Genomic DNA, 11859 nt, shown 5'->3' with positions numbered 1-11859 from the left:
ATACGAATGTATGTCTAAAACCACAGAATAGTGTTAATGGAGGATCAGAGCAGCCTTGTACTGTAACTGTTCCATGTTTACATGAAATGAAAACTGAAAAGTTGAGCCGTATGATACACTTACATTTCAGATTTTCTCCATTTTGTGATGCATAGTCCCCAAATCATGTTGGAGTGCTTGCTTATCTGTTGGTCAGTTCCTTCCTACAAGTAGTCAAGCTTTTGATAGTAACACTTGAAGAAGAGAGAAAAAAGACCCATGTATTGCTCATTATATATTACCTGATTTCCCCTTTCATCATATGGAAACATACTTTCTAAATTGAATGAGGACACAACTGTCCTTTTCAGACACTCTGCAAGTTCCACTTTTAAAGTCACACCTCTCCTGCTTCCACTGCCACTGTGAGGAATGTAATTCCCAGAGTATGGTCTGAAAGCGCATGAGCCTACCTTCTGCTAAAGCAAAGCAGGCCTTAGTCTGGATGGGTGACCGCCTGGAAGCCACATTTGGTTTGAATTTCATGACAGGAGAAGCGGGATATAAATGTAAGAAAAATTAACAACTTCAGAATGTTCTGTCAAGGTTCTAAACCCTGTAAGGAGCCTCCATCAGAAAAGATCCCCTGCTGCAGAAAGTATGCTTAGCACGGTGATGGGAGCAGGAGGAGGAACACAATTCTGGGGATCTGGGCTAAAAACTCTGCCATTTCCACCATGGTTTTCCTTCTACATGCACATAATGTGTGAAGAGGGCTACATTGATGACACATTTATCTGAAGTTCTTGCATATTTTTAAAAAATGTTTTTATTTGTTTTTCATGGTACAGGAAGTACATTTTGAGAAAACAATTGTTGCAACAGTAAACAAACAACTTGCCCCGATAAAATTACAGACTTTTCAAGTATAAAATACCGGTATGCAAAATATATGACATTAACTGGTAGTTAACCCAGTGTTGCTTGGCAGTGATAAGAAACCAAAACAACACAACAGCCTCCAAGATTTATTAATGGATTGTTTAATTTGTTGATTTCCGGGCTATACACAAAGCCCAGGTCCGGGGTGTTTCAGAGGGGAGGGATCATGGCAGACTGAAGGTTTCTCATCGGCTTCTTACTGATGGACATAGCAGTGTAGCCTCTGATGATAGCCAGACACACGTTTGTCAAAAGAAGTTGAAACGAAGGAATGGAACTGTTGCTTTAAAAAGTTTGTTCTTTGTGAGATAGGGAGATTGCAAATTTTCCTGCCTTGTGGTTTGAGTGACAGGAGGCCAAGGACTGTCATCTTGCCCAAACCATGCTGCAGTCCTATTATGGACACTGACCGCAAACACGTCCCTTTCTTAATTATCTTCGGAACAAGATAATTTACAACTCGGAAGCGTTTCTGCGTCTGCCAGTGAAAATCGGTATGTTAACTGCTTTCTGGAATAAAGGAGAAGGAAAAAGCTACTGCTTATAGCGTCAAGTAAAAATGACGAAAAGCTGGATTTATGGTGTGGAATAAGAAAGTTTTAACCTGACAAGGGGAATCTTTGCAGCTTGAAGTGGATTATTTTTTATTATTTTGGCGAATGTGTGTTTAGGAAATTGAAAGTTACTTTGCCAGCTGACACTATTCCTGGGAATGGAATATGTTGCTTTCAAAACGAGGCAGGTGCAAGCTGTGAAATTGTAGTGATGGAAGCTGTTTAGAGACAGAAGTAATATACCGTACTTTTCCGTGTATAAGACTAGGTTTTTTTAAACTTTAAAATAAGGTTAAAAATCTGGGGGCCTCTTATACACGGATAGTGCATATGCCCATTTTCTAAATTTGGGGTCCCCCAAAGTAGGGGGCATCTTATACATGGGGGTGTATTATACACAGAAAAATATGGGGTATATAAAAATGCAGGGAAAGCATTAAAATTCAGAATATCACAAGAATGAAAAGGAAAAAAGGAGGCAAAAGGAAAAATGGTGGAAGAAAAGAGATCTTCAGGGTCCCTTCTTACTGTGGATATTCTTAAGCAGATACCGACAGAGCAAACAAAGTCTCTTAATGCAAAAACTGAGGTTTTAGAGCGGGAAAATAGATAAAAATTTGACAAGATTAGAAGGAACAGTCAATGAAATGAGCAATGAAACTAAATCGGAGATGAATGAAATGGGAAAAGGGATCAGAAATGTTATAGATGCTCTAGATGATAAAGAACAGGTAGGACTGAGGGATGAAACTGGCAAAGCTAGAAGGATCAGGTGGAAGAACCCACTATACAAATGTATGGAGAAATGAAGAAACTAAATGATAAAGCTGAGATTCTGGAAAAGAAAAACGAAGTTAAAAATGGAGAGATATTTGGATAATCTGACATCTATGGAATTGAGGGAGTTTTACCTACAACTTGGGAGTGATCCCAGGGGATAAAGCTATTAAATCCCTGGTATTCTTTTTGGAAAAAGAATGGAAGAAATGCATATGGACACTGAAAAGAGAAGGCTGGAAAAACATGGTAAATACAACAGGAAGTGGAAATTGACGATACAGAACTGAGTGTGGACCAATGGATATGGAATATTGTCTCGTGTTCACAGCAGAGAGACTTATCAGCACAGAGCGGGAAAGATTTATCATAATTTAACATAGAGGCATGGTTGCTGAAATGGTTGGCGGCAAAATCGTTATGTTTAATTAGAAACGATTAGAGGGACATATCAATATTATTAATTGGGGACCCTTTTTGTGCAATATTTGGGTTTGAAGATTGGGAAAAGTGCAAAAGTTGGATGTTGTCATGGAGCAAATGTTTTGAATAATTCTTTTAATGTAACTGACAGATGGAGAATCAGAAGTCCCTTTTCTTTTCTCCTTTTTTCTCCCCCCCTTTTTATTTTGCTGTATCAAAAAAAAAGCTTTAATAAAAATTAGCATAATAATAATAATAATAATAATAATAATAATAATAATAATAAATAATAATAAAGCCCAGGTCCAGATCAGTTTGGGAATGGGGCTAATGTTTCATTAGGGATTGGGGGACAATGACACTGCAGCTTGTTTCCCCACTTCCTGATGAACCGCGGAGAGCATAATGGTTCAATCCTGCTGGATGCTGCAGGAACACATCAGCAAAGCAGTCCACTGCAGCCAACAATCCTGCATAATTGGTGGGTATCTCCTGCACTGCTGCTGCATAAGCTTGGCTCTTATGTTAGGTCTGCTTTCCCTCCCCTCTCTGCAACTAAGGTAGTTTCTTTTGTCAACCACAATTTTAGCAAATGCTGCAGTCCTTCCTCTGTCTTGAATAAACTTCATAATTTACTGACGTTGAGAATGTTCCATCAGACCTAATGAGAGATGTTGAGTTAGATAAGATGTAGTGAGTGAGTTCTAATGCCATTATTGTTTTACAGATAGCATTGTTTTACTATAGAATCCCTTCTGTCTCATCTCAAAAATTCCTTTCTTTAGGTAGGAGTCTTACCTTTATACAGTGAAATCCCACACATACCTCAGCATCTTCCAGCCAGGCATGCAAGGGGCATTGCCACAGATCAAGGACACATTCCAGCCAGAAAAAAGCACTTGAAGGTACAGAGTAGGACCATGAGGGGCAAAGTCTAGGGATAGAGGGCGTGGCCTGGAAAGAGTCCAGAGGGACATACTTCTGGGCCTGAAGTTCCCCACCACTCTGGTAAATGATCAACCTGAGTTGCTGTGCCCTCAGTTGATGCATTCAGTTGCATATGGAGGAGGCCATCTTGCCTCTTAAGGATTATCTAAGATGCTTTTCTTTTCTGTCCTTTTATAGCCCATTCAACTCTTCTCAGGCCAGAGGAAAAGGAAAACCTAGGCATCCTACCACCAGCTTTGGCAGAAAGCATGTTTGACGCTTTTCTTGTCTTTGTAGTTTTGCTTTATTCATATACTGTTCCTTTACTCCTGATATTTATTGTTGTTGGATTGGATAGTTTGTACAATCAGCTTTCGTTACTCATTTTAGAGGTTCACCATATTTGACAGATATTTGGGTGTATCTCTTGAGCGAAAGAACTGTCCACTCCAAGGTCCATAAATTCAGTCTGATTCAGTATACATACTTTCGCCCACCTAGCTCTTGAATTTGACCCCAGCATTAAAAGGGTTGAACAAAGCTGCATGAAATTGACTTAAATTCCTCTCATAAGTTGCAAAATATTTAATATGGGGGCGGGGGGGGGAATAGTGGAAAAAGAGACTAATTAGCTGTGCAAAATGAAAGTGATATAGAAGTGAGCAGAACTCCTTTTATTGTCTTCAAAATCTTTACTAGCTATAGCCTTCACCTTCATAAAAGTGATTTCTGAAAACACAAAGTTGGGCCGCTGCAGCAGCCGTAGAAACCTATGTAAACACATTTATTGCTATCTACCAGTAGCAAACTAAGGCTATGTATACCTTGCTACTTACACAGGTTTCAGCATGCTTCTGCCACTGGTGTTTGATGTAAAAAACACATGATGTACTTGGTCACAGTCCAAAGGTCATAGAACTGTAGAATTGGAAAGGACCCTGAGGCCCATCTACTCCCAAGCCCCTGCAATGCAGGAATCTCAACTAAAGCATCCATGGCAGGTGGCCATCCAACCTCTGCTTAAAAACCTCCAAGGAAGGAGAGTCCACCACCTTCGGCGGGAGTCTGTCCCACTGTCAAACAGCTCTTCTTGTCAGAAGGTTCTTCCTGGTGCTTAGTCAGAATCTGCTTTCTTGTAACTTGAAGCCATTGGATTGAGTCCTACCCTCCAAAGCAGGAGAAAACAAGCTTGCTCCATCTTCCATGTGACAGCCCTTTAGACATTTGAAGATGGCTATCATATTTCCTTTCAGCCTCCTCTTATCCAGGCTAAACATACCAAACTTCCTCAACCGTTCCTCATAAGGCTTGGTTTCCAGACCCTTGATCATCTTGGGCACACGTTCTAGCATATCAATTTAAATTGTGGGGCCCATAATTACACACACTGTTCCAGGTGATGTCTCACTGAGTCAGACTAGAACAGTACTATTACTTCCCTTGATTGGGACACTATACTTCTGTTGATGCAGCCAAGAATAGCATTAGGGTTGTTTTTGTGTGTTTTTGCTGCTGTATCGTGTTGTAGACTCATGTTAAGCTTGTGATCTACTAAGACCCCTAGATCTTTTACACATGTACTACTGGCAAGTCAGGCTTCCCCCGTCTTATATTTGTGCAGCTGGTTCTTCCTGTATAAATGTAAACCCTTACATTTGTCCCTATTGAAACTCATTTTGTTAGTTTGGGGGGGGTCACTTCTCCAACCTGTTAAGGTCATATTGAATCCTGATTCCACATTCTGTGGCAGTAGCTACCCCTCCTGTTTCCTGTCATCTAGCAATTGGATGAGCATTCCCCCAATTCCTTCATCCAAATGGTTTATAAAAGCGCTGAACAACAGGCCCAGGATAGAACCTTACAGCACCTCACTGGTCACTTTTCCCCAGGATGATGAGGAACCATTTGTGAACACTCGTCGGCCAATGAACCAGCTGCAAAACCACCTAACAGCAACTTTGTCCTGCCCACATTTTGCCATCTTCTCCACACAAATACCATGGGGGACTTTGTCAAAAAGCCTTACTGAAATCAAGATACACTATGTCCACAGCATTCCGCTGAATTGGAGTTCAGTGAGGGAAATAAATCAGGGCATAGGCATTGGGTGAAGGCCTCCCCACCTATGCTCTGGGGTGAACATCAGCATAAAAATGCAACTTGAAATGCAACGGGTGCCCTCGCTGCAGTTCAAGCTGCTAATGTGTACATAGTCAAACTCCTTCAAAGAGAAGCTGCGGAGAGAACAATATAATGCATTGTGGAACAATCATTTCCAATCCTCTGACTGCAAATGCACAAATGCCAGCTTACAGGTATTTTAGCATATCTCCCCTGTGGGCATAGTTTGGAGTTTCAAAGCTGTAAATGCTTTCCCCACCACATAAGCAGATAATTCAGAAAAGTAATCTGAAAGACCATAATCGTATTTCTGAGAATAATAAAATGATGAAAATTGCATCGCTTGAAGATCACATCTAGTTAGCAAGAGATCCTACTCTTTAACCTTATTTTTAAATCACTGCTTTTGCTATAGGAGTTGCAACCTTAAGGAGGTTGGGAAACGGTCCATGCTGAGTTAAGAGGGTTTGACATTTATTAACCCAGCTTTGTGCACATCTATTAGCAATTTGCTCCAAATAGCGTTTTTTGGGGGCAACTTTGTACCTTGCATATGCTGTAATTTCCAACCAGTACAAAAGCAAGGCAGTATAACTCTGGGCAATCTAGAAGAAACCTCAAATCTCATCATGGGACATGGTAGGTTCAAAAGCAGCCTCAAATAAATTTTGAATAGTTTCTTGCTTGGCAACATTAGTCCAGCCCCAAAAAGAGTTATGGTAGTGCTTTTTATGAGTGGCTAAACATGCTTTGGAAACTGAAAAGTGCTTTTATTTTACACTTCTCAAATGATTACATTGTCTCACAAGCTCTTATTATCAATTAGGAACATGCAAAAGAAGTGATAAACTTCTGTTTGTGGAGAGAGACTTTTATTTTAAAATATTTGAGTAGCTTTTTGACAGCATCTAAAATGGTTCACCAGCAGCAAAGTAAATCACAAATCAGTAAGAGGTATAGGAAGCCTAGGAAGCTATTCCAGAGTTGGGGTGCCATCAATAAAAGGCCCCTTCCCCACTTAATCTCCGAAAGAGGAAGGCCTTAGTGCACTGGGTTCTGCACTAGATGTGCTGCTCCTCAGACTGTATCACTTCAAGAAGACTGAGGTTGCATTTCCCCCCATGTTGACAGGAGGGAGAATTTCCTGAATAGCATGTGTTGATAGCTGATTTGGTTTTTGAGACAGGGCCAGCCCCTAACACTGGGCAGAGTAAAGTGCCATAAACTGGAGGGTGGGGATGCCAAAAGCTATATGTACCCCTTGGCCTTCCCTGCGCCCTGTAAGGTAGTGTCTCCCTCAGGTATGGTGGATGGTATCACTTCAACACCGCTAATGGAAAATTCAGCTGCCAGTCCAGATGTGGAATGGGAAAGGTGACATCTGTCCCTTTGCCTCAGGTGGCATAATGTATTTCTCTGAGGCCAAGTGTGTTGTGTAGGAGACTTTTCAATACCACATATACATTTTCTTTCTGGTTACTTCTCACAAGAGAGGAAAGGCACCAACCCTTTGAGAATATTGATGTATTTTAGCATTCAGGCAGGGTTTACGCTTGAGTTATAAGGGTTTTAAAAAACAATTTTTAAAAAGCCAAGAAAAATGGCAATGGCGGTGACCCTGACCTAACCCGCTCTAGTATCCCAGCTCACTCACTGAAGACACTTCATGGAATGCATCTGTTCCCAAGATCTTCCTTGTCCTTGTCCCTATTTTTGTTGCTGCTCAGAATAGATAATGTTCTGCTTCCTCAGTACTGTGAACTTGCTTGTCTGGCAAGAGGATTCAAGTATGGCAAGCTTTCCATAGTTTTAAATTAGCTGTTGTTTGTTTTGTTTTTTAGGTTGAAAGTGGTTATTTGAGATGGGCCTAGTGAATGTATGCAGGCAATTTCGGACAAGATATTAGAGTTACGACCTGTAAATTAGATTTAAGGGTGTGGGAGGGGAAAAGAGCAAAAATTGACTGGAATGAATGCTAGCAGGCAGGTTTTTATTGGAGGCAGATTGGGGTATGTGGGAAAATGCCTTTTTGACCAGGAAAGATGAAAACAAATGAATAAACAAAACAAATGCCTCAAAACCAAATAGTACACAGTAGATCAAAGGCACAGTCATTTAGGAATGCAAGTGAGTCCTTACCCAGCCTTTAATGGAGAGAGAAGTGCTGGCTTGAGATTGGTCAGCGTGGATTTCCCCAGATCTTCTTTGATGTTGTGCTTAGAGTGGGTTCAGCACTCCTAAGTCATTCTAAAACCATTCTTTATTATGAAGATATTTAGAAATATCCCCTTACTAGCCAACATATTTAAAGATCTCATTGATATGTACCAAGGGCAAATGTGCCTACATACACATACAGAGAAATCACAAATGCATGGAAATTAGATCAGAAAGATTAAAATATTTAAAAGCCAAGTAAATAAGGGAAAATAAAGTATACAGGTAGACATCATGATTTTGCTTCATCTATAAATGTACTAAATTTCTCTGTTAAGCTGTCTGTACACTGTGCATCTATTCTAAAATATGCAAGTTTATTTAAAAAAGACCCCAAGTATGAGTATGAAGTATGAGTAGTTCCGACCAATTTCCAGTGAGCACCAATGGGCTGTCTAGTTGAGATTAGCAAATCTGTAAACAGTTCTAAGCACTTCTGAGGCTGGGTCTTTTAAAAAGTCACATGAAGACAAGCCATTCTTGACCCTTGAAGAATTGCCCTTGTGTTTTGAGAACAGCATTGTTTACAAAGTTGGGCAATGCTATTAAAACAGGGTCCGCCAACCATTCTGGGCCCATGGTCACATTTGTGCACTGGAGAAACATTTGGGCATACTTCACGCACCACAAGCGACACTCATTGGCTACAACAGAATGTTTCTTTCAATTTCAGTCACATGGGTTGGAACCTCAAACCTTATATGGTAGGGTTGCTACCTGGGCACTGGATGCAAATCTTCCATTCTCTCTTGGATATTGTTTGCGGCTCTTTCCAAATACCTCATCTCCTGGCCCTGTAGTTTTATCATTCCCACAACAGTATGCAGAAGGTCCCTTCTTCAATCCCTGGCATCTCCACTTACAATGATTAGTTAGTAGGTTTATGGACCAAACAGTCAAACCTGGTATAAGGCAGCTTCTGATGCACCTACAGAAGTGAGGGGAATGTTGAGTATCTGGCAGGGGGAGACCCATAGCTAGCTGGGCGCATTTGTCCACAATGGCTCACAAATGGCGTGCGTTGCCCTCTTTGGAAATATACCTCATCAACTAAAAATATCTAAAGGGCAGACTCGAATGACCTTTCACCCCCTTTTCCTTTTTTGCTTTATGTCATGATTTTATTTCTCGTAAGAATATTGAGGCACAAGGTCTCTCAGTGTCACCATAATATTCAAACGCCTGGCTCGTCCAAGACTTAATGGAACATTTGCTCTCAATAATGATGTCACTCACAGGTGGAGGATACTTTTATTTTTACATAATTTTGTTACTTGTAAAGGGAATCTTTCTATGAATCAGACTATTTATTTGGAGCTGCCCTGTACCTTTCTACTTTTGTACTTCCAAGAATATTTTATTCTTTGTTTTTCTTCTTTTTGTTATGTTTACACTTCTTAACAAAATCGATAGAATGTTAAGTGGAAAACACAGGCACACAAGAGGTGTGTGTGTTACATTTGTGGGCATCCTTCACTGAATACAGCAGCCATGCATATTGTTTTCGTTAGGAAAGTGAATTGCTAAGGATTCCTTGTGGGAAAGTACCTTGTAAGACACTGTGAAACTTGCACACATGCAAGTAACGTGGTCTGATAAATTGTGGTGCCATTATTTGCAAGGCTGTGGTAGTGTGGTAAAAAGTAAAGAGTTTTGTTCTGCTGTCATGGAATCCAGAAGAGCTGACTGGCCGTTTGTCATGGCAGAAGTTTTTTTTGCAAACATACTATTTCCCCACCCCTGCCCAAGTAGGATAGAAAAATAAAGGCAACTCTGCCTTAAAGGAATGGAGTTTTCTCTGTTTTTGTCATACTCTTAATATGTACCGTTCTTTGTCTAATATTCTAATTAACTAGACCCATGTTTTTATTACTACATTTTGAGTCTTCCCTTGGGTAATGACTTATGTTGAGTTCAGGCCTTGTGGGCTGCAGTAAAATGAGTTGTTAGGATTGCATAATAACACACTTTGCACACTGTGTGTTCAGATCAGTTTACGTGGGAGGTGAGGAGAGAAGAATGGAGGGGAAAGTGGTGGAGTGAGGGAGAGGAAATAAGGTGATGGAGATAAAGGGAACGGCCTCCTCCCTTTGGGCTTTGGCCCCACCTACTTTTGGGTTAGGCCTGACTCACACCAGCACACAGCACATTACCCCCAGAGAGTGTGGGCCAGATGAGAAAAAAAGAAAGAAAGCCAAAAGAGAGTTTGCAAGAAGCAAAGCGAAGAATAAATTTGAGCAAAAGCAATTTTGTGGATTGAGATGCATTCATATAAATAAATTCTGGAGTGGTGCTTGTTCACTCCTCTGTTCAAGCCCAGCTATGGCCCTGTGTGTTCCATTGAACTTCCCTAAGACTTCCTGCATTTTGGAACCAACCCACAGACCTTCTGGGCAAACCTGGGATTTATAACAGTCATGTGGGGAAAACCATGACCTCAATCCACAGGATTATTGTATGGACAAATTTTCACACGTTGGAAGTATATTGTTTGAAATTGAATCCCATGGAAATGACTAAGATCTCTCAAATAACCTCTTTAGGATGGGAGTGTAAAGAGGGCCATAGCAATGGCTAGCAATGTATAGACGTGCTGGAAAAGAGCTAGGGAACGTGTGGCCCTCCAAATAGTGTTACACCCCATTGCTGATCAGGTCCAGCCGCCGTGACCAGTGATGATTAGGGATAATGAGAGCTGCAGTCTAACAATAACAGGAGGGCTGCATATTCCTCACCTCTGCGGTGGATGATGAATGCACAGGAGGTCCTCCTTCTAGGCACACCAACCAAGTTGGCATTGTTGTGCTTGCACTACAACTTTTTGCAGTATGTCCACTGACATTAGAGAGCCGAGCCTTCCATCCTTTCTAGTCATCCTATCTGATCATGCTTCACATCAAAGGACTCCTTGTACAAAGTACTACTTTTTTAAAAACAAAAACAAAACAAAGCAGGCTTCTCTGTTTTCTCCAAGCAGTTCTTGGCTCTTAGCCTGCCTAACTTTTGCAATGAGTTTAAGCAACATCTGCTCTGCCCATTAAAGTGATTTTTCCTTGCACTGGCCTCGAGCCTATGTCTTTGCTGCAACTCATTAACAGCAATTTCCTTCCCAAACTTAAGAGTTCACTGAACTCCAAATTGGATTGTAGTCCCACACATCTATATCATGAAATGCATGAGATTTCTGTATAACCAATCCCGGCTCCATGTTTCTATGTGCCTTGGCCAGCGGAGCATTAGGGGGCCCACATGACATGCCTGGCATTTGGCAAAGGCGCTGGTGCTTCAGAAGTGGTAGCAGGCAATTATGCAGCATGGACCTCTTCTCCTGTGGCACAGCTGGCATTAATTACTAGCGAAGGGACTGCCAGTCAGTGGGCTACATTTATGTTCTTCCATTTTTAAAAAAGGGTCATGTTTCTGGTGCCATTTGAAAAGGCCAGTGGGGTAACAGAGTCATCTAAGAGTGATGGATCATAGTGATGAATCAGCAGAGAGATTTCAAAGTCCCTCTTGTTGCCATTGGCTTAGCTGCTCTGATGTCACAGATGCATGGTAAGCTAGGTTGGAACCAAGCGGCTTGCTCTCTGGAGGGTGTTTGATGGGGACAGATGTTTCCGTGATTCTCCAAGTTAGTGTGTGCTGCATGCCAATTCCAGATTTAGGGCTAGTTTCCATGTGTGCGTGCTTGGTGTCCTAATTTCTCTGACACTTCTGAGCCTATACTGGCTATACTGACTCCTGTTAACATAGCAGGAGTGGACAGAAGACTGGCTACTACCAATTATCCAAGCATAGTGCTGCCTGACATTTTAAACTATGGAGCTAGAACAACAAGTGCCCAGCCTGTGTCCTGAACTCATGGATCATGGCAGGACCCCTAATTTAGAACCAGCCTTCAAGCTGTGGCTACCACACC

The sequence above is a fragment of the Podarcis vaucheri genome (genome assembly GCF_965113315.1).
Source record: "Podarcis vaucheri genome assembly, chromosome: 5".
In the NCBI taxonomy this organism is placed as follows: Eukaryota; Metazoa; Chordata; class Lepidosauria; order Squamata; family Lacertidae; genus Podarcis; species Podarcis vaucheri.
This window is presented reverse-complemented; position numbering follows the sequence as displayed.